Below are 26,357 nucleotides of genomic sequence, written 5' to 3' on the forward strand. Positions count from 1 at the left end.
CAGTTAAGGCGGGGCTATGAGGTTAAATCTGACTGATTTTTGTCAACAAACAAACAGCTTCTTCGGGGCTAAATTTAGCAGTCTTGATCACTGGGTTTAAGTTTACAATATTTCACTGGAGCTGGCAGACGAGATGATGTTAGTTCTAGACACAGACCAGACTAAAAATAACCAAATCTTTCAAATTTTCCAGGTGAAAAGTTGCTGCTTTTTCATCTCTCACGTGTACCATCTGACAAATCCTGAATTTACTATTTACTAAACAAAGTTGGCACAGGGGCAGCCCGTGTTGTGTCCTTTGTATCAATAGTGGCTCTGAACCTCTGTGCCAGCCCGCAATTAGCGCCTGAGCACACATTGATAGATCGGCGAAGCAGTTTGTTCTACCAAATTTAACAATGATATATCATTATCACAACTTTGGGGGGAAATCTATAAAATCAATGGGCCTGCCGGAGGAGCAGGATTAGTATTACCAACACGCTGAGAGTGTTAAAGTGCCGGAGTATGGATCCCAGTTGTGGCTTGGATCAATGGCATTTGTGGACACTAAGCTCAATAACAAGCCATCCAAGAACTGGTTAGAAGAAGAAAGAAATGGACGTGAAAAGCAAATTTGCTGGTAGAGAAGCTAATATCCTGTGCGCGCCTGGCTGAACAGGAGCTGTGTGTCGTTGCTGGCGGCTGCAGACGGAGGAGAGGGCAGCCAAGGAATGGATTCTACCGTTGAAATGATCCCAACACACATGTAGCTGTCATTATTGATATCCCTCCGTCATTGATATTGGCAGACAGAGCCGCGGAATGTAAAATACATCGATCTCTAAGGGTGGGGAAGTGTATTGAATGACGGAATTAGATTTGGATATTGAGTGTTTTGAGAAACCGGAGCGATGATGACGAGGTTATCGGGACAAGCGCACAACAAATACCGTTAGATTTGCCGTTTTTTTTGGGTTTTTTTTAGGGCGATGCTCCTCTGCTACAGGACACTCATTGACAGACAGTGTTCGAGCGGGGCGCGGTGTGATGTAGTGCCCTCGCTGAGGCAATAACTCCCTTTAACATGTCCTGACGCTGTCCCAGATGTTGATGGTGCAGGGCATTACTTCGGACAATAGATTACAGCAGCATAATGCCTTGAAAGAAATTCACTGGAATCAAGAAGTTAAACTTTTACTGTTGGTTTGATCATTTTTCTAGTCAAACCAAGTGGTGCATTCGCGGATGACAAGTCCAGTAACCTGTGAGAACGAAAAAATGAAGAGAAAAACAGATTCGGGGTGTGTGTGCGAGAGTTCTGCGAGACACATTCGGCTTACAAAGGGAATGGCAAAAAAGCGGCAGGTAAAATGGTGTCAAAAGGAGTAATGACAGCTCTGATGAACATGAGAACTATGGATGTAATTTGTTTAGTTCTACTTTAAACAGAGATAAGTGATGGAGTGGCGGAGACGAGCCGTAATTAAACAACCTAATGAGCCGGGCGCCTCTTTTGTCGCCTGTTTTTAAACGGGACCCTCCGTTTTGTGGGAGAAAATCTTCTATTTCAGAGATGTCAAAGAAGTTTCTGACAGAGCAGTTATCACAGCATGTCAAATTGCTGCAGCTCAAGAAATAATTTGGATTTTTTTTTTTCCTTTTCGCAGAGTGCAGCGAAACAAAAGGCGCCCCCCCCACTCCGCCCCTCCTCTCTCTAATTTGCCTTGGCTGGGTCCCGGCGGGTGGGGGGTCCGCATGGACACACAGAGCTGTGCGGAGGATTATGGGAAGAGAGGGGAGCGTACATGTGTCTGAGAAGTGTACATCTCCATGTGAGGGGCATGGAGGTGCAGGGTAGGGGGGCTTAAGGAGGTTCGAGCAATTTTACCAAAAACGCTGCAATTGTCCCCAAGATTGAACAGTGCAGAGTGGTAGTGCTCATTTTGCTGTCTATTCATTATCCCCTCCGTATTTACGCATCTTTGTCTCTCTGGAGGACAAAAAAAAAAAAATGCTAAAAGGGTCTTTCGGATGGTGTGTTTTTAACAGCTTTATGCTTTGACATGGCTGAGTTAAACTAATCTGTCGTTATGTTTTGAAAGCCGCATGAATACCAAATGAGTATTTTATGCCATTCAGGGGTATTATAAACTATATTAGATCCCTGAAGTGTACAAATTACATTTTCTTTACTCTCTGAACAGCTTCCTTTGGGTGAAATTTACAATTTACTTTGGTGTCAAATTACTCCTTTATTCTGCTTCAACAATAATTACATACAGTTTTACAACATGTGCCATAGGAGTTTATGATTTCATCCCTCTTTGAAAATAAATCCCCTCATAAATGAATAATAAAGCAGTCTATGTGCTTTTACATTCAAATAAATGCAGGCAGAGAGAGTTTGTACCAAAAAAAGAGAAGATATTTGTGGCGTTTGTGTAGCATTAAAACACAGTTGTCACTGTCCCCTGAATGGCTGTCGAGGCCAATTTACAGCTTTGTTTTTTGTGTGCCCCGTATAGGAACAAAGCCGAGTGTCTGTTCACTGTGCTTGTGTTAATAGGGCACAGAGATGTTCAAGGTATGTGACACCAACAGGCCACTGATGTTTTAATTAGAGATTAACTGTTTTTGCTTGACAATGCACAACAGTAGCAGTGCATGGCTCATAATTCGTTTGTTTGTTCCCCTATTTACCTTCATGTTCAGTGTAGTGGATTTTAGCGGGGACATCTTCATGAATTTTACTTTTTATGGCTTGCTCCAACTTATGAAAGCAAAAGAAAAAGTCCATAAAAGATAAAGGATCATCCATACGCTGTTACAGTCAACTTTAATGTCAGAAATATTGAAATCTTTTGCACATCAGTAGCTCCAAAATCGCTCTTAAGAATTTCCATACAATAATATTTTTTGCCTTCGTCCAACTTAATTACTGATATTTCTGTGTAATAGGAGCCTGATTTCAAGCAGATAATTAGGTGGGATATTGAAGTGGGCCTCCAGGGGGCTCGGGTCTCGCGGATCAGGGGCGAGAAGATGAGGGGAAGACCACCATCTTTTCAAATTATTCTGGGGGGCCGGGCGCTCCCAAGCAGCTTATGGCAGCTAAAGCCGGGTAATTAAATTATAATTTAACCTGCTCTGGGTGGAATGGCAGAACGGGACCAGGGCTGGGGTTGGGGATGGCACTGACAGGATTTACACTTAATGAAATAATAAAGCAACACCCAAAAGAAGAGGGAAAAACACACATCGCCGCTTATTTATTGTTTATCTGTTCTTGTGCTTCAAAGCTAAACAGCTTCCTCATCTCGCCTCTGTTGTTTTTTGTACTTCTGAGAGCTGCTATATGGCATTATATATATATATGCTTTCAAAATATTTAGGTTCAAAATAGTGAATAGCTAGTTGTTTGCTTTGTTGTTTTTACAGGTTCGCTATTGCTTTGTTTATGTTATTTGATTTAATAGGAAACTGCTTTGTCACATGACCCAGAACTCCCTTCTGGGATTCTGAGGTGTCATTTTTAGAGACACCTGGTAAAGTGCGTTTGGTCAAAGACGTTAACTCTTTTTTTATATGCTCTTTTTTTAATAGTTCACACACTCACTCAGATGAGGAGGCTGCACTTCTGAATCATGGGTAATAACTGGAATCTATCTAAACTTTTATGAATGTTCAAAAACAGCAGAACCGGGATTAGGGCACAGTACTGTTAAACGATACCAGTCTGGTCTTAGAAAAAAGGTTTAGTCACTACTGGTATAAAAAAAATAAAGCAGGTACCAAAAAGAAATATAAAGTCTGCTGGTCATCAAAATTTGAAAGGAAAAAAAAAGTGAAACATGAGTTGGGGAAAAAATGAAAAAAAGTGGAAAAAATATGGAGCTTTTTGGGGGGGGAAATGTGAGAAAAAATATATAAAAAATGGGGGGGAAAAGAAAAAAAAACTTTTTTCTGCCCTTTTGCGGTTAATGGAAGTTTCTTGGTTGTTTCATCTCAAATATAAGATACAAATGCAAAAGAAATGAAATGGAGGGAAAAGGAATAAATTAACTATGAATCTGTTTCTAAAAACCAAGTACCGTTAAAGTACTGGAAATCCCCAAAAATGACAGTAAGGTATGGGCCTGTAGTCGTCACTTAGATTTTTTTGTATTGTTTTATTTTTGTATCAGACTGTTACATAAAAAAAATAAAAAAACTACTTAAAAGAGAGATCTGAGACTTTCTGTTCTGACTGTACCCTGAAAGGTAATGAGGTTAAACAGTATACAACAGCTAGAACTTGAACATCCTCACCAAGAAAGTGAAAAGGAGTGTGCTGGAAAGTTCATAAAATAAATAAATAATACAATTTGATATTCTTGTAGCGAGTGCTTCTGGAGTTGAACTGCCAGACAGTTAGCATGCATGCACCGACTTTGTAAACTCTGGGGATCATTAAGTCAAGTGTTTTATTTACACAGGCCGGCACTTCTCTGCCTCACTTATCCCAGGCATTTGGATCGCAGCTATATGATACATGCCAATTTATTCTGCCCACTGCGCTGATTTCCACCACACTGAGATTATATGTAGCTTTCTCTCAATCAGTCCGGCAGCATGACTTATTATCCTCAAGTACAGCCTAAATCCATTGACTTTCCCATGAAACCAAGAGGAGGCGGAAAAATGAGAAAGGGGCGAAAGTGAGTGAGAATTAACAGGACAGGAAGATTTAAAGTGGAATGAGATGGAGAGAAATATGGCTCCTCCACATCTGGTTCGTGTCACCGCGCCTTTTTTCCTCCCCGTCCTTCCTCTCTCTTCGTCTCTGCAGCTGTTAAGATGGATGCCTCGCCGCCCCGAAAAGAACCACGCGGTGTTGGTACAGCCACATATTGCTGCAAGCTCATTACATGCCTCCCCTCCCAAATCACTCCTGGCCCCTCTGCCCCGCGCTCCCCGTTTCACCCCAGCCCCGGCTCTAAACCCCCTCCCTCCCCATCGCGCACACGTCTGCGGCAGCCCCAGCCGGCATGACAGACAAGCCCAGTTAACAGTCACTGTAAGCGGGGGAAAGAAAGCTGAGCGGAGAGGTAAAATGACTGGACCGCAAATGACAGGTGTAGTTAAAATAGTGAGGCGCAGAAAGGCTTGAGGACAGAGAGCTGGGGCGCACTGTAATAAGCAGGATGAAGGAGCTCAAGCATTGCCGGAGTTTTCCTCTCTCTTCCACTAACATCCTTCCTCAGGCAAACAAAGGCAAAATAAGAGAAAAGTTAACTTTTTCACATAGACACTGCCTGCTCGGCTTAGTCCTCTCACGGCGGTCTGTGTGGCACTGAATCTTTCGGACATTAATGAAGCATTACTGACATAATGCCAGATATTTACTGTGTTTTCCCACCTAATAACGGATGCCGGCTGAGCGGACTGTTTGAATTGTAAATGGGCATGGGGAGGCCATTTTGTTGTGGTCCCCTTTGGACTCATTTAGATGGACACAGGAGGGATTTTCCCCCACAGCTGATCTGCATCTACTTTCTATGCTTTTCATCCATTTTTTCGGTGTTGCCTCTTTTATCACCACCTTTCCATCAGACCTGGTACAGCCTCATGTTTGAAATAATCCGCTTTTGCAGCCTGTCCTCCCAGGGCCTCGTGGAAGAGGTGTGGGGCTGGATGGGTGTAGACTGAATGGATAAACGCCCATGAGCTCAGAAAAATACAGCTGTCTAGATCTGAGAAGATGCTCAGGATGCATTATTCTTTGCATCTCTTTATGTCTTTATTATTATTATTATTTATCTGGGTTCGTTTTATCCACATATATTGATGCATTTTTAGCTATAAATAAACTGCAATTTATTTATTTAAACTATTATTACCCTATTTTACCTCTTAACCCCCGCCTTAACCGAGCACATTTTCTCTAGTTTGGCTTTACCCAAGTCTAAAAGCTTATTGGGAAAAAAAGCATCAAAAGAGCAACAAAATACGCGACGAAAAAGTGATGAAAAAGGGGGGGAAAGTAAGAAAAACACAGCAAAACAGGCGACAATAATGTGAAGAAGAAGAAACAAAAACCACGAAAAAGTGGCGACAACGTGAGGAAAAATCTTAGATCAATTTTTAGTTTTGTATGTCTTCGCTTTCAAATGAGACGGGGGTTAAATCCTGCTACATAGGATGTTCTTGATTCCAAGAACATCCAAAACTTCTGCTAGCTTAAGAGTTTGCAAATAAAACGGCATTCCACATTGAAATGAGGTAATGAGGATTAAAAGTGTTACAACAACTGGTCAAACATTAATTAAGAATTCACTCAGAGACATTTGGCATTTGCATTTGCCTCCCTGTATCCTCTTTTCACCCGGCATGGTCTGACTCCCACGCGCATTAAAAAACGATTGCCCTCTCCATCCTCTCCTCGTCTGCCTGATCCTCCTCTTGCCCTCCCTAACTTTGGATATCTGATTAGTATTAAAAGGATTATCAATGGCGCACCCGTAATTAGAAATAATGCAGCATATTACAGATAAAGATCCCTGGGATTAGAGCTCATCATGTGGAACTCGCTTCAGGCCAATGAAGCCAATACGTTGATGATGTTGGAGCGTTTTGCATATACAGTACGCTGTTCCTGTGGTTCTCAACTCGTGACCCATGCAGTAGGGCTGTCAGCATAATTACTAATATCGACTTATCGTCAAATAAATGGTACACGAGCAATACATTTTTGGGCTCAATATTTATTGTCTGTGAATTTATTCGCATTTTTCCCCATTTTTTCTGAAGTAGTACATAATTTTTTACCACATTTTTAGTTTCTGTGGCATTAAAAGGTCTTTAATAATAATGTTTATCGCAACGTTTCCTGCCTCAGTATATATTGAACTTCAAATTTTGTTATCGTGACAGGCCCAACAGTGGGTCACAAGACCAGTTTCAGTTGGTGGCTGTACCTTCCCTAAAATGTCCCTTGGCAGATATCATAGTTTGTTTTTGAATGTTCTGTGTGGGTAAATACTGACCTTAACCTTAACCTTAAATATCCTAAAACAGGATCAGACTATACGCTACATGTGATTATATCCAGTTGCTCCTCTTTGGCTTTACAGTAAAAAGCAGTATCCCAATTCATTTGAAGCAGTGCAAAGAGCTATATTTCTGTACACTGTTTGGGGTAGTTGATAATGGATCAAAACTTTGTAGTCGTAGTTTTAGAGTTGATAGAGATGGATAATGAAGCTATAAATAAATGATTGTTTTTGTCCAGTTGGGTTCAGTAGGTCTTCTAGTAACGATGCTAAAATGTTCTTATAGTCAGATCTATGTGTTGTTTTGTACCTGACAGTTTCGGCTACAACTGTGGCCCTCCTCAGAGGTTGGAAGGCAGGAAGACAAAGCCAAAAACTGTTTAAATCAGCTGACCAGACACGCTACAGGAACATCACGTGACAAACTCTGACAGAAACTGTCGGGTTTGAAATAACACACACACATAAGAACATTTGGTAACACTTTATAATAATGGTACATTCATGTATGATTTTCATGAACTTATGCATGAATTAATGCATGATTTCATGATACATTCATGCATTGCTTAATCATGACTTCTCAGGAACAAACATGATTACGTATTGATTCATGGATAACTTCTGGTCTAATGAATGTACATCGAAAACTTAAAAAATCATCATGATGTGGATCATGCATGTTCATCATGTGAAAAAACTATTTAAAAACTTGATGAAGTATATCATAACTAAGGCTGTCAATAGATTCATTTTTTTCATCGCGATTAATCGCACTTGTGAAATGCGATTATCGCAATTAATTGCAGTAATTTTTTTTCTAATAATTATATATTCATTTTTAATACTTATCCCACATAAAACACTAAAGCACGTGATTACTGATTGCACATTTCATTGACCAAATCCACAGTTCCATATTTATGTGAAAAGCCCAACAGCTGATAACTGGGATCTTCAGCCATTTCAGAAGATCCTGGGATTGATAACTCACTTTTTAGAGACATTTTCTTTTGTGCTGAACCTTTTGGACAGAAACTGCAAACTTTTAGGTTCCTGAAGTAGAATATAAGGACACAATTTAAATATTTTTTGTTGAAATAGGATAATTAAATTAATCGCAATTAATTAAATTAATCGTGATGAATTATTTTAGTGACTAATGCGATTAATCGCGATTAATGTTGACAGCCCTAATCATAACCAAACCAGACCTCCAGAGCTGGTCTTTAACAGGTTAAAAAGTTTAGGGGACACAATCAAAACGAAGTAATGAAGAACTAATGATTCATTCATAATTGTAACGTATAAATAGAATTAATTTTGGTAATACTTGTACTGTATATTTGTGGTGCTTTTATATTTAAAAAAACACACACACACACAAGAAGACACCTCTTTAGTTGAGGGGACATAATCGTAATGAAAAACTTTGTGTTCTTGTACATAATTTGCAAGTAAATTTCCGCCCTATGAGTCATGATGTTCATGCATGATCCTCATGATCATTATTGGTTGATCTTTTTTTTGTTCACTTCTGTTTTAGTGGATTCATGGTATTCTTATGTGATCCTCATGATCATGATGAATTTTTAAGATTTTCATGTACATTCGTTACAGTAGTTAGACGTTTAATTCTGGGATGAAGTCGTCCATGAACCAACATGTAATCTTGTTTGTTCCTGAGAGATCATGATTTAGTATTGCATGAATGTATCATGAAAGTTCATAAAAATCATGCAAGAACTCATGTACCATTATTATAAAGTGTTACCGACCATGTTTAAATGATTGTTTTAACCAAAATGTCCATATAAAGCAGATTAAGTACCCTTGGTTAAGCATTCTAAAAGCCAAGGTTAGAGCTACATACTAAATGGTATGGCTGTAAACAAAGCAATTTTATTCTCTGTCAACAGTTTTGTCATTTTGATCGAGTTACAAAAATGCTGATGATCTTAAACTGCATTTGATTAATACAATATGTTTACAAACATGCGCACATTTGGACAAAGCGGGTTCAGAGCCGCGGTGTGTGTGGCCTGAAATCGTAGCACCCTGTTATCACTGACAGCATATAAAGAGTACAGCCATCTGGGATGAAGCTAAACTTAGCATGAACATCTGTCTTCATCAGAGCTGGTTAACTGGCTCCTACAGAAACCCAGCACGTGTAATTCATACAATATTTAGATGAGAGGGTCCAGAGTGCTCCTGAGGGGATGCAAACACCGACTGAAGGACTGACCCTGGCCTGGTCTGCGGAGAGCCGTGCCAGCGCTGATCTCTTTAAAGGACACTGCTGCACACGTAAATGTCATGCCTTAAATCGGACATTTTGCTGACGCCAGGTCTTTTCACTGATAAAGCAATAACACGGAGCGGCTACGTATTAGAGGTTGGAATGATGATGGATAAGTGAAGGATGGAGCTGTCCAAGTGATGTTCTGGACCAACTGGGAATTAGCCTCTGACACGCATTGATTTAAACTACTGGAAGACGATGAATTTGTAAATGTATAAAGGCGACAGAAAAGTTGCACGAAAATGATCGACGACCACCTCCACCTCTAATTGTTCACTTTATATGATCCTTTATATGTGGTCACACAAGAAGCTTTATTGTATGAAAAACACAAGGCACTGGTCGAAGCTTAGCCACATGACTGTCACCTGCTGCACGAGTAAATAACAGGAAAGAAACACACTGGTAACTTGGTTAAAATCTAAAACAATTCTATTGTTTTTCTATTGCTATCTAAAAATTCTAAATATATTGAAAAGTTTATTAGAATTAATGCTATTTTTATTGTCAGTTATTAAAGCAGAACTGAGTAACTCATACCCCTAGAGGCCATAAGCGCAGCTGCAGGTGTCACGGTTTTTTACATTGTCTGTGAGATTAAATAGTACTACGCTGACAGAAAAGACAAAGGGAGTGAGGGATATTGTACATCCACAATGGAGATCTTTTTTTTTTACTCAAACTTGGCTGTAAATACTGTTTAAGTGGCGCTAGCCCGCAGCTAGCTTTGCCGTTAGCCTGTTGGCTTCTTCGTCGTGATTCCACTAGTGTGTAGTGCGCCTCCAACCTGGAGGCAGGAAAATTGCAATTGTTGTTTTCTGACCAGAGACACCAGGAGGAGATTAAATATTTATTATAATTGTATTACCCCTAGAAGGACTACGGAAAGGATTTATAAAGGTGAACAAGTTACTTAGCTCTTCTTTAAAATGTTCAGAAACTTTTCAAATTGAACTTGCTGTGAATGACAATAATAAAAGTATTTTCGTATGTAAATAACATGAGGAAAGAGTATCCCAACTGTGATACATTGTTATATTTTGTGCTGTATTAAAACAAAAACACATCCTAAGTGCGATAAGTGGACAGCCTGAAAGCTAATATTGTTATAAAAGTAGATGATTCAAAAAATATATATACAGAAAATTGTAGCTGTGAAATAAATTACAAAGATGGGACTGCAATATCCTTGAAAAATCAGTCTTCTGTCAGTGGCTGATGCCTGATATTTCATCCTTGTTGTTTTATTAAAGACTTAAACAAGTTTATGTCGGCAACAAATACAAATTAGCCAATCTCTCTGACACACTCTCACTGTGATCTAATAGCAGACACATGGAGAGCAGGATGCAAGGAGGAATCGAGATTGTGATGGCGTATTATATTTCCACTTATGAATCTAATAGGTTTGAAGAATGCTTTATTTTAAGTTATGAGTGCTGGCAGGTCTTAGTGTCACATTCCTCTAGATATACCGAGAGCTCATAGAAACTCAAGTCTCCATTCATTAACCATCATTAGAACTAACCAGATGAGTGCTCGTCATTTAACGGTCTGTGCAAACATAATACATTCTTATTAGTACTAATCGAGCTTTTTAATGCAAGACGGCACTTACTGGAGTGTGTGCTGAACATCATGAACAGGTGAGTGGCGAGAGTATTGGCAGTATACTAATTTGTTTGAAACGTTGTGAAAGATTGTACCACGTTATCATTTCCCCATTTGACCCTTTATTGTCCAAAATGTTACTTTATAGATGTCCTTATCAGGGCTCAAGAGTAACATTTTGGGTGCATCTGTTAAATAAGTAAAGTAAAGCTATTTTCTATGAGAATTAACTTCAAAAAATAAACATGAAGGCCTTTTTTTTTGGCTCTTGCTCTCCCATAGATAGAAAATGATGATTAAACTCTATATGGAAATCTTGTATGTATTCTGGTTCACTGTGTTTAGATTTCCACTAATTTTCATGGAGAGTATGAAAACTATATATTTTTGGAAACCTTAGAGTATAAGCAATGAGAAAACAATGTTTCCATTTGCCCTTGTCATTTTACTAAAATTGTGCAATTATACATTTTTTCCATTAGAGTAAATGGGGAGTTCAGGTGATCGCTACGGCAACTCCATGAAACATATGACAAGGGTTTCATTGACGTTTTTTGATTTGAACGACCAAATGGAATTTTCGGCCAAATTTTTAAAATTTCCGCTACTTAGTTTTTACTCCCCATATAAATCACTATCATAGCACTTTTTTTTTTTTTTTTTTTACATATCAGAGGAAAGGACAAATGAATAAAGTTTTCAAAAATGTATATATTTTTTTATACTCCACAAAAATTCAGCGAAATTACATATTTTTATCCACATTTATGCTTTCTGCTAATCCTTGATTCCAAAACAAAATGCTTTATTGTACAATTGAGTTACTGTGACCAAGTCGTTCCCTTGTAGATCAGTAATGCTTATCTTAAGTTTAAATAAAGCAGAACTAGTCACTACTAAGAGTCAGTACTAATATACAATACTAATAGACTGAAAAATAAAATAAAACTTGAGTGTAGTAATTCAAAAATGTGAATCGCAAATAGGCCGAAATGTAATCTTACACTAAAATAACAAACTCTCGTTGTAAAACAGCGTTAATGTGGTAAAGTTTGGAAAGTCGCTCTAGTGAAAGCTACAGGGGCAGCACCTCGTCCTCTGCAGACTGAGAGCGTCTCTGTGGTGCCTCCTATTCCTGTAACTCGGTTAATCGATTGTTCATTTACTATACCTTTTGTAATTTCTTTTGCTGCTTACAGTATGTCTTTGCTCTGGCTTCAAAGTCAATCGATTGGGAATTTCTTGCTCTCATCTGACACTCAGCCAATCTATCCTTGGCATTTTGACCCGGGCCAACCTCTGCCTTCGCCCTCGTGGCTCCGGCTGAACTCTGATGGCAACCTGCGTATCCATGTCACCGCTCTGACACCGTCCGTCCTGCATCAATAAACATTTGGGAAGGGCAGATTTTTTTTTTTTCTTCTTCTTTCGAACTTTGAATAATTTATAGCGCATGATTAGAAACTCTATCCTGAGTGGAGGATCTTGTTGCTTGTATGTTTGTCTTGGATCTTTACAATAAAACATGACCCGGTCTGATTAGAAAGTCCGCGGCCACAGTGCTTGCTGTGCCTGAGTGTTTGTGAAGTCGTGTGTGTGTGTGTGTGTGCGTGTGTCTCGGAGAATGAAACAGCTTTATAGCAGAGAGCACTCCTTTGTCAGGCCCCTCGGTAGATTCTTCGTAACGCTTTGATTAAACAACGATAGGGTTTGAGAAAATGCATATATTATTTATGTCTTAACGTTAGTTTAAAATTCATTTGGTTTTCTGGTTCTGTTTTCGCTTCTCTTATTATCATCAAATACTCAAATATATAAAACTGTTGTCATGTGTGAACACTCAATAGGAAAAAACATGTATTAAATCATGCATTTTAAATCAATTTCTATTTGTTTTTATGGTTAACTGTAGCAATGTTTTCTCCTGACAACTCTTTCCGGTGGACATCTCGCATGCTCTGTTCTCATCAGTTCTTCCGCTTCTATTTTATGTTATTTTTTTTATCAAACAACAAATACCGCTTTTCTTCCCCCCCCCCCCCATCTTTAGTTGCAAATGAGAGGCAACACTGTGAGGGGTGAGCCTGTCCCACACTGGGCTTCGCGTCTGTCTGTGCAGCTGAGGGACAGTGGAGAGAGTGCATCATGAACTTTGATCTTACAGTAGCGGCGGAGTGTGTGTTTGGGCTTGGCGGGGTTGTTATATTCATTAGCACAGTCGGAGCGCCCGCAGGCATACGCAGAGGAGCAGCGAGTGTGGGGAGCAGGAGCGAAGGGGGGTGGGGGGGGTGGGCTTGTATGGAAATTGACCAGTGTGCTGTAACTGTTCATCTGCTACGGGCCTTTGAAGTGAGCTGTTCTACACTGCAGCCGCCCTTGTTCTTGATAATTGCCTAAATGATCTCCATGGAATGTGGGCTTGTGTTACAACTGAACTAATCCAGGGGCAACCCACTGATTTGACAGGGAGCTCTCGCTGCCATGTCACCCCCACCCTCCAACGCACGCCGCCCTCACCCAAACAAGGGCCGATCTTGTATTCTGTTTGGTCTGTTTATTAGGCGAACGCAGTGGGGGGTGGTCCTGATGTGGGTTCTGGAGGCATTGGGGGTTCTGTTAGCTGTACGGATGATGGCCTTTCTGGTGCCCGAGCTTAGCCATGCGCTTAACCCACACTCCTTGACATCATCCTCTCCATTGATATGCAAATGTCACGCGGCTCTGTTTGCAAATGAGGGTGGAATAATTAGTCCGGAGCACTTAGCAACAACAACAGTGGTACACGTGTACAATCCAGAAAGCTGCGTTGTTCTCATTGTCATTTGAGGCACTGCTGGCAATCATAAGCCACCCCCCCCTCCTTCCTTGTGCTATGAGACACTGGTGGGTGGTGGGGCATCCACAACAAGTACAGTGTTTGGCCTTTCGGAGCATGGGCAAGGTTGAGGCAGCCAGTGGAGCATGGAGGCCAAGCAGAGCCCTAGGCCAAGAGCAGAGAGTGAGGAGCGCAGCCCGGGTGAGGACCTTTATGCATTCAAGGAGGTCAAAGTACCGTTCCAACTGGAGAGCATGCTACGAGGAAACGCAGGGACTCGCTCCGACAGGTCCTGGAGGAAGAAAGGGCCTGTCACATGCATTTACACCAAAACACAATGAGCAATCAGGTTCACATTTCACCGAGCAAAGATACGGGATAGAATGGGATGGAAAAGAAGCACATTGATTTTGAAAAAAACTTGCTTGAGTGGGAAAACTAAAACATGAGGACTAATTTACAACATTGTGCGGGTACTAAGATGGGTGTCATGTTGTTCACTGGTGCCAGGCGAAATGATGAGCCCCCCTCCTGCTGTCGTGGGACAGGCCCAATGGCAGGGTATCAGGTAGACTAAGGTCCCATATAAAAGCGGCCCCTATGAATTATAAATCATAGGCCACTAGAGTCACAGCCTGTGGGATGCAGCGGGGGTAAGAAGGAGTATATTCCCGGAACAAAGGACAATGTTGGGAGGGGTAAGGAGGGAGGGGGCACATTAGTGTCATGCAGGATGTACTGTAGTGGGATGGTATGTGTTTTAGTTATCAGAACTTGATCGCACATTGTGGTGATTATTTATTCTCCTGCTGAAGTAGGCTTTGTTCTCTGCACACCTTAGAGTTCATAAGTTCCTTCTAAGACCTGTGAGTGTGACAATCCTCTGCTGAAGTTCTCTCTTTTGGTCAGTTGGTAGTGGGCCTGGTTTCTTCAGAAGTGCTTGAATAGAAATATTCTTTTCCCCCTTTTTGGAGGTAGGGGGCTATGCTGATGAAAGGTTGATTGATATGGTGTCAGACGCTCTGTGATGGATTAAATTGTGTGTGCAGACGTTGTGGCCCTGGCCAGTCATGGCTGTGCAGCCTTTCCGCCAGCCACTGCTGTGGCAGCTTTAAGAAAATTTGATTTTCGCAGCTCAGAAACACACGGCAGCCCCTTTCTCTCCGCTGCCTGACTTCCATTTAGTTTGAGAGTGCACAAGTGATTCTTTATTGGATGAAATCTGCGCCGGATTGGATAAAGTGTTAGAGCGCTGAGCCATCTATCACTATCACCGCCCCAGCTCTAGTTTCATTTTGAAAGAAAAGAATGAAAGCTGAAAAAACAGAAAAGAAGAAGAAAAACAGACAGCCATAGAATGTTGAAGATTTGAAAATTAACTGTGGCAAGGGAAAAAAGATCTATCCTCCAAGCACTAAGGCTGTTTCCTCTGTTGGAGGATGCCATGCTTTACTGTGTGGAGATGCCTCCAGGACTCACCAGGCTCTGAGGCTGAGCGCTCTGCTTTCTCTGACTGTGGTGGCCCACGCCTGTTCACCACTGACTGTTTAACAGCCATTACACTGTAGCAGAACTAAGTTTGTACACAAGACTTGTACAGACAATTAAAGATTCTCATAATAACTGAAGTTTGATGACCATGCATGCACTTGCTTGACCAGCACTCATGAAGGCGTGTTTGCTTGCTTACTTCTGCCATGATGCTTCCATTCATTTTTAAAACTATCCCTTAAGTCCATCTGTCTGTCCATTAGTGCCCTGCTGTATAAGGCAAATGGCCATGAATTTACCTTAGGGCGATTCAGACGAGTGCTTCTGAAGGAAGAGCAGGAAAAGGAGTAGAGGGAAAAAGGCAGCGAGAATAGTAAAAGTCCTATGTATTTCATTTGGTCTTCCATAATTCATTTTGAAATGCATCTTAGATGATGTAAATCTGTTCAGAGACCCACTATTCAGTGCCTTTACCCTTAAATGTCTGTGGCTGAAGTGTCCTGAGGCAGTGTGGACCCACAGTCTCCCCCTCCCGCTCTTAATAAATCATTATGGAGCCGAGCCGCACTTATCAAGCTGGTCAGAGACCTCTAATGAGCGCAGGGACCACGACTGTGCAGCCCCACATATATTTTATTAAGAACACATTTAAACACACTCTTCAGAATATATGGCCACATTGGTGCACCCCCGTATCACATCTGCATCATAAATAGCAGCTCTGAGACCACTGTAAGATGGGCTCATTGTTCAAGCTGCCTTCTCCACTTGTCTGTGTCCGGTGGACTGCTGAGTGCCCTCTATGGAGCGCTTGGATGATCTCTGGATGGCTCCTGTGGGCCTACAGAACCTTTGACCTCGGACTGGAGTTATAACAGCCTTCAGAGTACAGAGAATACTTGAAAGTCTGTATATCATGCATCTATGTTTCCAGATTTCCAAATTTGAGAGCATTCGGAAATGTTTATTTACCAGCTAATAAAGTTATCCATTTAGTTTAAAATAGTGTATTTATTTTGGAAACCATGGACGTCGACATCCTGCGCCACTCAGTTGTGAATGTACCAGGATAATGCCAAGTACTTACAGGCTAAGTTGAAAGTTGCTTTGTCCATTGAACAAGTCAAAGTTTGTTTTCACATCCAAGGATACAAGTACAGTATGGGTACTGATTAGTAACAGGTCTGCTATGGTTTGATTGATTGTGTTAGATTTAGAAGAACCAGACTCTAAGAGGTACCATATGTATTGGGACAAAAAGACAAAGATGAAACATTAACAAGGGAAGAGAGTGGCCATTCATAAACAAGTGTACACAATTAATTCATAACTAATTTCATCATAAAACTGGGCGGCTGCTTGAGGAGCCTCCGACCAGCCTCGGGGTTTGGTTGGGTTCAGTTTAGTTTGCTTCAGGCTTAGTTTAGAGTTTCATAGCTCGCCATCCAACCTGGCCAATTTCATAGTTTAAAGCACATTAAAATCTCTGTTCAGCCACTCAACGGTTATGGCAGTCAGCCCCCATAGTTTGAGATTTATTTGTATTTAGTTTCTTAAGCAAGAAAATATGGAAAAAGAAAAACAATGACCATATCTGCTGCAACTTTCCCCACGTGTGCCCCACTCGCTCCTGTCAGTAGTAAGTCACTACTGTGTGCACCATCACATGACCGTGTGATGTAATGACGTCATATGCAAGGGTAGCTTTACAAGCAAAAAATAATAAAAGGAAAACTAGGAGTTACAGGTACTGTTAATCATTCTGTCTTTACAGTAAGTAGCAGCTATTAACAGGACTTAATAGGCTAAAATCGAATGCTAATGAAAGTCATTGCTACTTCTCTGGTCATTGTTTCATACACATAAATCTGAGATCAAATCCCATTCACCTGTGCAGCCGTCTCTGACCCTCTCTGTTACTTCTGCATCATCAACATACAGCATTTCTCTTTGTAGATTTCGATATGTTTATAATTATTTTTCAAAATGAGTGAATAAACACAGATTTTCTCAGATTGACATGTGCCTGATGAGAGCATTGATATGTGCTGAAGGGGAAAGAGTGAGTGCTTTGCTGCTCTGAACCCTGTGCTGTGTTGAAGTTGTGGATGCATTCGAAGCTCTAGTCCCCAGGGTCCATGTTCACAGTCTCCTTTCTGAGGCTGGCTCCACTCCACTGATCACACACTGATCACACATGTCCACCTGTGCTCACATGTTGACACAGTGTTTGAGGAAGTCTTCTCTGATAATGTCCTTGTATTGATCACCTATCTGTGATGATAGCTGCTGTTGAGCAAGCTGCATTCAATCTCAAATGACTGTCAATAGTGCGCTGTGGATCGTTGTCTGAGCCGGCTGTCTGTCTGAGTGGGGGGGTGGGGTCAGTGTGCCGGGTTCACCAAAGGTGAAGGGCCCCCCTCCCATCTGGACTGAAGCCTGGGAGTCAAGTTCAGACACGGCCTGTGAGGGTGTTGAGGTCTGTGTCCATCTGGATCTATCTGCATAAAGAGGACAGCCCTCCACTTAGTGTGGGCAGTAGCGATGCTGCATTTGGGAAATGAGATTTTTGTAAGCAGTGGCAAATTGAACTTTTGCCTTTTATAGTATGTTTATTGCAATGCAAATTGATTTTTAACATAAGCATCCTTGCTCATATCTCACTGGTTCACATTTAGTACTCTAATGGTGTCAAAAATGAAAAAAAAAAAAGTTAATTTTGAGTTTATTAAACTGGCTTTAAACCATTTTCTTCTTCATAAAACTTAAACTTTATTTACTTAGAGTCAGAAGCAAAAAGTAAAAATACATTTGAGTGTGAAATGATATTTCGTGGTGTTGGTAGCTGAGGTGTGTGTGTAAAGTGTGTCCGACACTGCTGCTCATATCTCTATTGTGTGTAATCACAGCCCTCGCCTCTCAGTGCCAGACTTTTGACCCTTTTTATTTCGCCGCCCCACAACCCAACAGGCATTTGACTACTGAACAGATGTGCAGGGGCAGTCAGTGAATTCTGATGAGGCTTTCTTAATTCATTTTTATATCTGGTTGACCCAAAGACACAAAGAATATTTATTTGATGCCTTAGTTTTTTTTCTTAAACAGAACTGTGTTTTTGGAATGAAAGGATTTGCTCCGACAGAGGCCATGATATTTGACTGTGTGACAGTTTGGGTGCGAGAGAGCATGTGTCTATTTCGTGCACGTGTGTGCACGTGTGTGCACGTGAGTGCATGTGAGAGCTGTGGCCATGCGTGCACAGGGCTATGTGTGTCCTGGGGCTAGACAAAGCTGTGCTACTCCTTGGCAGTTGCTCCTTGTCATTGCAGAGGCCGGGAGTGTGATCCATCTCTCATGGAGGCGCCATGGCGTCAGGGCAAAGCAGGATCTAACTCCTTCTCTTCTTCTCTTGTCTCTGCTTCTGGACTGTCCATTCTGATCCACTCACTGTGGCACTGCAGCCTGGGGTCAGGAGTGCCCCTCTCTCTGGAGTATAATTAATGCGTGCCACTCCGAAGAGCTGCCCTTGCATGTGCTGGACCACAAACAGGTACTGTTACTTCCTCTTGTGTTGCTCTGTTTAACTTGGTCTGCTGAGTATTACTGACTGACGTCTGTGCTGACCACGGCTCACTCATGCCCTGACTTCTCTCTCACCCCTCCCCTTGGCTCTCCCTCACTGTGCACACTGCATGTACACTGTTCATGTGCATGCACTACTGGGTAACTTTTAATAGTCTCTGCCAGAGTGAAAATACCTGGTTTTATTCTTGATCTTCATTGTGTGGGTTTCCAAGTTTACAGGTGTAGAGCTGCAAAGACACATTTTATGCTCAGAGGTGGCAAATGTCATGTTTTTGAAGTGGAAGTGGGTTGTCTTTACTGCTTTGGGCTGTACAGCTTCTACACCTCAGATCGACTTTCTCAAAGGTTACATCTTTGCTTTTTCCTCTGTTTTGTGATTTTGATGTGTTACTTTACTCTAGGATAAAACCAAATGTGTGGGAAACGGTAATGTTTGTCAACGCAAGTTTTTACCCAGCAATATTATCTTGTTTCTTGACATTATGTACACTGATTACATATTATTTCATGTAATAATCCTACGATGTATTTTTACTTGTTGACAACTTGCATGAGAAACCCAAGCTTGTTTAAGAATTTCATGTTCAGGTACTGAAGCTACATGTAAGGACTGAGATGCTTGGTCAACTAAAGTTTTGATAGCTGGCTTAATTATTCTCCCTTGTTATTGTTGGTGACATTTTCCAATTGCAAAGCTGTAGTGTAACTTAAGTACATCAGTGCCTTTTATTAGATGAGGCTAGTTGACCCATTTAGAAGATCTTTTAAACTTAATTTACCAGTATACATACCCAGCACTTCCAGAGGTTAATGGCTGACTGAATTAACCCCTACAGCATTATCTTCCAAATGGCCCACGGCATATGATAACCTATAATCAATATCCCCAATTATGTGTCAGACCGAGGCTATTGGCCATGACCTGTCAGTCATGAACAGGAAACAGGATCTGCTCTGGTGCTGGGGAGCTGTCCAGTGCTGAAATTATTACACACATCTGGTACCACATTTTACTCACTCTCTTCACATGTTCAGTTTACAAATAGTAAGAAGATTTAGAATTATTTTACTTGCTCTGGTATTTGAGTGCGATACACTCTGATTTTTTTTTTTTTTTTTACTTTTATGTGAAAATTATGGTATAATTCATTATTATTTTCTTTCTTTTTTTTCTTAATATTAAGAAATAGCTCTCAAAAAATAACATAAAAATGTCCTGATATAGGCCTACAGGATCCAAAAGCTGATATCCATTTTCCCCATGAATTGTGTTTAGTTAATTCGCACTTTGGAAAACTCAGATATGTCCAGTAGCCTACAATAACAAAAGTAATCAGCCTAAAAGCTTTATTTTATATCTATATTTTTTATCTTGTTGTATTAAATGTGAGTTGTTGTTTTTTCCCCCCCAAGAAGTAATAAATAACAATAAAACATAAATATACATATATTTAAAAAAGAAAAGAAAAATTGATTACATTTGTTCCAAAAAAAGAACGAAATACTGGTCACGGCCCACATGTCCGAGCTTGTAAAGCGTTTTATTTTATGTCCGGCCTTATATTATTTTAGGTTGAATGGCGAAATTAAATGATGGTGTTTTAAACGGCCTCCGAGACTTAATCGGGCCTTTTAGTGCAGTATGCTTAAACAGGTAGGCGAATTCTTTAATTTTACAGGAAAAAAAAAGAAAAAAAAAGCGGTAGTTTTTTGTTATTGTTTTATCCTCCAAATAAAAATGAAATAAAGTCTACCTGTGAGAGTGGGTTATCGCGGCTGTAGCTTGCAGTCCGCTGTGGGGACAGGGGGACAGACGCCTCTCTCCTCAGCTCGTGGGTCTGAATGTGCGGGCAGTGGTCGCAGAGACCTTGAACTTCAGCGGAGCTGCACTGGGGTGCGGTGGGCGGGCTGACGCTGCGGGCCATTTGCCAAATCTGTGACCCAGTGACCAATTCAGCCTGGTCGAGTCAGATACTTTGTTGTCATGATGTTCGTGCGTTAGATCATCTGTTTAAGGATTGAGCTGCCACGTGCGCCCCGAATAAAAAGGGAAAATAAATGAGTGAAGTTGTGACGAGATTTGAATGCATTTTAATGTTTTAATTGATGTATCGCCTATATTTTATAAAGCCACTGTGTTTTTTGGAACTGCTTTAATCAAATGAGGCCTGTGGGCTTCAGTGTAGCAGAAGTTATGTATCAAGAGGAGCTTGAGCTGTCCATCACACGGTTTCATGTCCGGATGCTCGTGCCCTTGCTGCTGCTCGGAGTGCAGAGGGAGTGCTCAAAGCTTACTGTAAACCAATATGAATATACGGTCTATTAATTGTTCCTTTAGCTCTTTCCCTAAATGTGGTGGGATGGCTTTCATTGTCCCGGATTTCCCCCTGCTTTCGAATATTTCGTTTCATAAATGTTAATTGATTAATGATGGAGTAGACTCGCTGCAGAGCAGATTGGTTTACATCCTGCATTGATGTTTCGAAGTTCTATTCTTGTGGCACATCAATTTTGGCTGCAAGACTGCAGACCCTGTCTCCTGCGCGCGTCAGCTCCTGTGGTTAAAATGATGTCATGCTCAACACCAGCTCTTTGGATTTTATATCAATGACAAGGCCCGGTTATGAACGAACGCAGTGGTGAAATAGGCAATCTAAATTAAAATAATTATTTATCCAGTAAGCCTAATTGTTTTTGCCTCCTTTAGAAGCGCATTTGTTTGAATGCCGTTGTTCTTATCTTTATATGTAATAGTACAGGCTTCTATGTTTCAAATAAGCTTCTGAAGTGCAGACCTGAGTAAATCATGTTGCTCCATCCTCAGGCCTAATTGTTGACTCGCAAACAAGTGTTCCATTTGAATATTATGAATATTAAATAGACAGGATAATCCAGCATCTTGGCTCACAGGGTAAATTCCTTCGCAGTTTAGACCCGCAATTAATCCACTCTATTAACCCGCGATAAAGCCTAATTAGCCTCGATTAGAGCAGAATGGGAGGGGTCTTCTTTGCTAATTGAAAACCTGCTCCTCCTTGCGCGCGCGGCCTTAATGTCCTAAGCGGCCCTCTTTGTGCTTCTATACCATTCATATTCAAATGAGAGCCACAAAGTTTGGCAGCGACACACGACCGCCTCTTTTTGTTAACGCGACACGTGTTGGGATAGCATTAATTCAAGTGAATGGCACGGTGCCAGCGCGTGCGCAAAAGACAACCGAAAGCTTAGGCTATGTAAAGTAAAAGTTTTTTAGTAGGCTACACAAAGTAAATGAAGAACAATAGAGCGATTACAGATCTGGACTGTAATCCTGCAGTAGACTGCAGCAGGCTTGCACCTGCTTCCCTTTAGTTTAAGTGCACACCCCTCCTGCATCCCCTCTGTGCGCGCGTCGGAAATATGACATGCATGAGCGCCTCTCTCAGACACACACGCAAACACACACTGACACACAAACCACGTCTTTCCTCAGGCATTTGTCGCTTTCTTTCTCGTTTCGACGAATATGTGACCTAAATAACCATTTTATTGTCTGTACTCCCTTTTACATTTCTCGTAAGAAGCTTGTGTAATTTTACGCATTTTGTCGTCTCCTCCTCCCCTTGCTCGGCATCACGTTTTCTACTTTGATGAGCGTAATATTAACATGATAAGAAGCCATCAATGAAAATGTGCTGTAGGTGAGTGAGCAGAGGCCTGTGTTAAACTGCCTCTTATGTCATATTAATGCACGTAGGGCGTGTTCCTTATCAAGAAGATCTATCCTAAATTGTGCTCCGCTGGGACCCACTTAGACTGGAGCTCATGTAATGGACATGATCACTCAGCCTGCATCTTAAGGATAGCACACATTCACTTCTAAACTGATGGAAATTTAAAATGCTCTCGCAGAACACCATTAGGACATTTCACATTCATTCTTTACAATCGTAAGGATATACTAGACTGTATAAACTTTTTAAAGCTTACACATTTATTTCACATTTTTGCAGTATTAATATTTTTTTTTTTTGTTGATGTTGAATAACAATACCAGTTTTATAATCTCCATTTCTTAAATCAAAGTTATTAAGAGCATGACATTTGGGTGATTTTTCTATTGCATGAATATGAAAATGGGGCTGGAGTGTTGAGGGCAGCTGAGGTGGTTAAATGAATAATATTGTCAGTTGGAGGTATTGATTATAGAGCTGTGAATGTGTAAGCAAAATGGACTGCTGATGTGTATGCTGTGTGAACAGAAAAGCACGGCAGATAATGATGCATAATGTTGTCTCAGACAGGGCCTCCTGCTGCATAAATCCCAAATTATACCCCAAACCAAGTGAGCATTCTCCTGGGGCCACAAGGTCAAGTCCATGAACTCTGCCCCTGAGAGTGTGTCTGGAGCGGTGGTGAGGCGGGACACAACATGGCGGCTGCTGATGCAGGGACCTGCTTGTTGTCTGACTGCACAGCTTGCTCACCCTCAGCCTTGCTTGTCCCTGCTTGGTTTTCGCCAACAGTTCATCTATTATTCACTAGACTTATTAAAAGTTGTTTCAGAGACACCAGGTTCTGCCAGATGACCTGAGAAAGAGGGGCCTCCTGAGTGGCCTGAGTGGAAAACCCAAATGGACTCAGTGCAACTGCTAAAACACATGGGCCAAAAACAAACAGAAAGCCTGCATTATTAAGAAGTGCATTTCTGTAGGAACAAGTGAAAGGACATCTGAAATATACATGAGAATTAGATTTAAAAAAAACATTACATTTCCTTATATTTGGTTTAACTAAATAATATGCGAATTAACAAATGTAAACATGCCGGGGAATGATAAGGAATAAAAACATACACACATTCATTTTTCTAGATTCTTGCGATTCGGGAGCAATAAGCAGTAATGAAATGTAAATGTATTAGGGCTTATCCTTAAGAGACTACCTTGGCCCACATTGACACTGCTCTTGGTTTGTGCATATCTTTGAATATTCATATGTATTTTTATGTAGAAACGTGGCATAACCTTTCCCCCCTAATGCGATGTGTGCATATGCACTTCCCAGCTGTGTCCAGAGAGGGGTGGGCTCGATTATTCGATGTGTGTGCGAGGGGGTTGAGTGGAGGAGCTGGCCGACGCAGAAAGGTCAGATGATGCCGGAGACAGGCGGGCTGGCCCACTGCTAACGCTTTGAACCTAACAGATGGTGAAGGTTAGGTGATGTCCCATCGCCTGGCCTTTGCGCTGTAATTGAGGATAATTTGAGCTCCAAAGAGAGCAAGCCTGTCCACCGTCGGGCCCAGCGAGGAGAGATGAGGTTAATATGAAAATGATTTTGCATTATGACCGGATTCAGGAGGCCGGTTGCTGTTCTAATCCTGGCCTGAGGCAGCGAGAATGAAGGAGTGTCACCCTGGGTCCAGACGCCACATGAATACAGCTCCAATCTATTAGCCAGCACCCACACGGTCTTATCCAAGAGTGGGACAGGCTTTAGGGCCAGTGTAGGGAGTCTTGGAGGTGAACTGACATCCCTTATTCTACAAGAACAAAGAAGCTTCCCAAATCAGCTATCTGGATGTCTTGTTTTCGCTCTTTTGTTACCAAATATGATTCAGTGAAATAAATCCACACATGTAGTTTTACTTTTTTATGCAAAGCACTAGATTTGGAGATTCATGGACTCTGCAGTCTGGGCATCTCAAGGTGAAACAGAGGGACCAATTCTCTCCAGAAAGTTGCCTCTGTGCTGTGATAAAGTCATTTAAAACATTGATCTAATCGTCATACTGGTCATGTTAACCCGTAGAGCCTTGGAGGGAGATTCTGGGAAAGTGGAGGTGCCCCAGGGACCCTCAGACAGCAAGACACAATAGGCTGAGATTTCATTTAGACTGATTATAGACTGGCGCCACTGTATAGTTAATATCCATATATTTTAAAATGAAATGCAGAATTTTGTCCACCCAAGTATGCAAAAAAGTAACATGAATATTTATCATAAATTAGGTTAGACAGTGATACTTCACTCACCTTCAGCTTTTGACCTCTGACTGTGATCATGATTTAATGCACATATTCTCACCCCCTGCTGCTGTCCAAATGTGTGTATGTGATGGTGCGTGGTGGTGTGCAGTTGGGTGGCCTGTGGGCTCCCCCAGGTGTAGTCTACATGAAGGGGTCTGCACAGGGCTGTCCTGCTGCTGCCCGCTCTGTTCACCTGCTTTTAACTCCCTCTATTGCTCCTGACCTGCTTCTCAAATGTTGCTCCCTTGAGCACCCGGTCCTGGGGGGGCCTGTTCTTACAATAGTATACACCATCTTCTCTATCTTTTGTTGCTTTATTTAAGAAGGATGGGATCAGCCTCCACTGAGCTTCGTTCTTGTTCTGAAACACAAGACTGATAATATTAGTAACAATGCAAATTTATTTCTCTTCTGTTTTCATAGAGGCCTGGCTATTTTTGTTGGTTGATATTTTGATGGAATTCAAATTTCTCCAAATCAGAGGAATGTAAACGGAAGGCCGTTTGGCTGTTATTTATTTGCTCTCTCACCAGGGGTGCAGGACTTTGAACTTCAGTTCTATCCTCAGATGTTATCACACACATGTTTTTGATTGTACATGTGCAACTTGGAGACATAGGCAGAGCTCGTGCATCACCGCGTGTTATTACCTTCTGATTATTTCACTCTTTTTTTCTCCAAATGGAAAAACAACATTCATCATTCCTTTGACCTACGAGATCATGGCAGAAAGTATGTCTTTGAAAAGTAAAACAAAAAAATCCACTTTTAAATAAGATCAATTGTAAACAAACCCAGGGCAACCCTTTGAAAGGCACTGCCAAGAGATTTACCTTGCCCTGTGGCAAATAATATTTCTTGAACTAGGTTTAAATTTCCAGTGTCTTGGGTTTACAAAAATCTGGAACAAAAGAAAATGGTCTCTGTGTGGATAATGTTATCTACTGGCCGTCCAAGAAGTCAAGAGGGAGAGTAGGAAGTTTGCCTTTTTGTTGTTTCAAATGCAAGGCCACATGTTGCGTCCATTAATTCACATAAAATGGTATGTACTGAGAACTAGTCCTTTAGGAAAGGTAAAATACAAACACATACTAATAGTTTTATTGTAAATATTCTTCTTAAAACATTTACTTGTCATTTCTCTATTGGAGAAATGAAATGTTGTTTGTCCTAAATTTTATGTTTATATAGTATAGTATAGTATAGTATATAATTTTGGGTGAGGCGCTGAGAACTTTTTTTGAAGGTCTGTTAATAATTATATCAAGCATGGCACCAGAACAAGGCTCCCACAGGCCTTGAAATTGTCTATTTTCCTTTGGCCTTTTACTCCAAATTTATGAACCAACATTTCCCCATATAATAACACACAAATACTTTATTCAGACCCAAATGTCTTTTTTGTTTGTTTCTTTTAAACCAGATTTTTGTCAGGGCTAAAAAAAAATAAAGCAGTGCAGCTGACTACCCAACCTTTCTCTGTAAACATAGCAAAACAGTGGGCTCTGTCATCTGATGTTCTCGCCTAC

At 41.1% G+C, this 26,357-nt stretch overlaps 1 protein-coding gene across 2 annotated transcripts in view; it reads left to right on the forward strand.

The window, feature by feature from the left end:
• The window catches only part of zfhx3b (zinc finger homeobox 3b), a 219,018-nt gene that overhangs the window by 25,511 nt on the left and 167,150 nt on the right, over nt 1-26,357 (forward strand). Inside the window, exon 2 of one of the 2 annotated variants that reach the window (XM_079554550.1) lies at nt 18,697-18,785. The exons of the other annotated variant lie outside the window; for it this stretch is intronic. The gene's annotated coding sequence lies outside the window, so the exon portion shown is untranslated. The remainder of the gene's footprint in view (nt 1-18,696; nt 18,786-26,357) is intronic. 2 annotated transcript variants of the gene reach the window in all.

The sequence above is a fragment of the Gobius niger genome (assembly GCF_951799975.1).
Source record: "Gobius niger genome assembly, chromosome: 4".
NCBI lineage: Eukaryota > Metazoa > Chordata > Actinopteri > Gobiiformes > Gobiidae > Gobius > Gobius niger.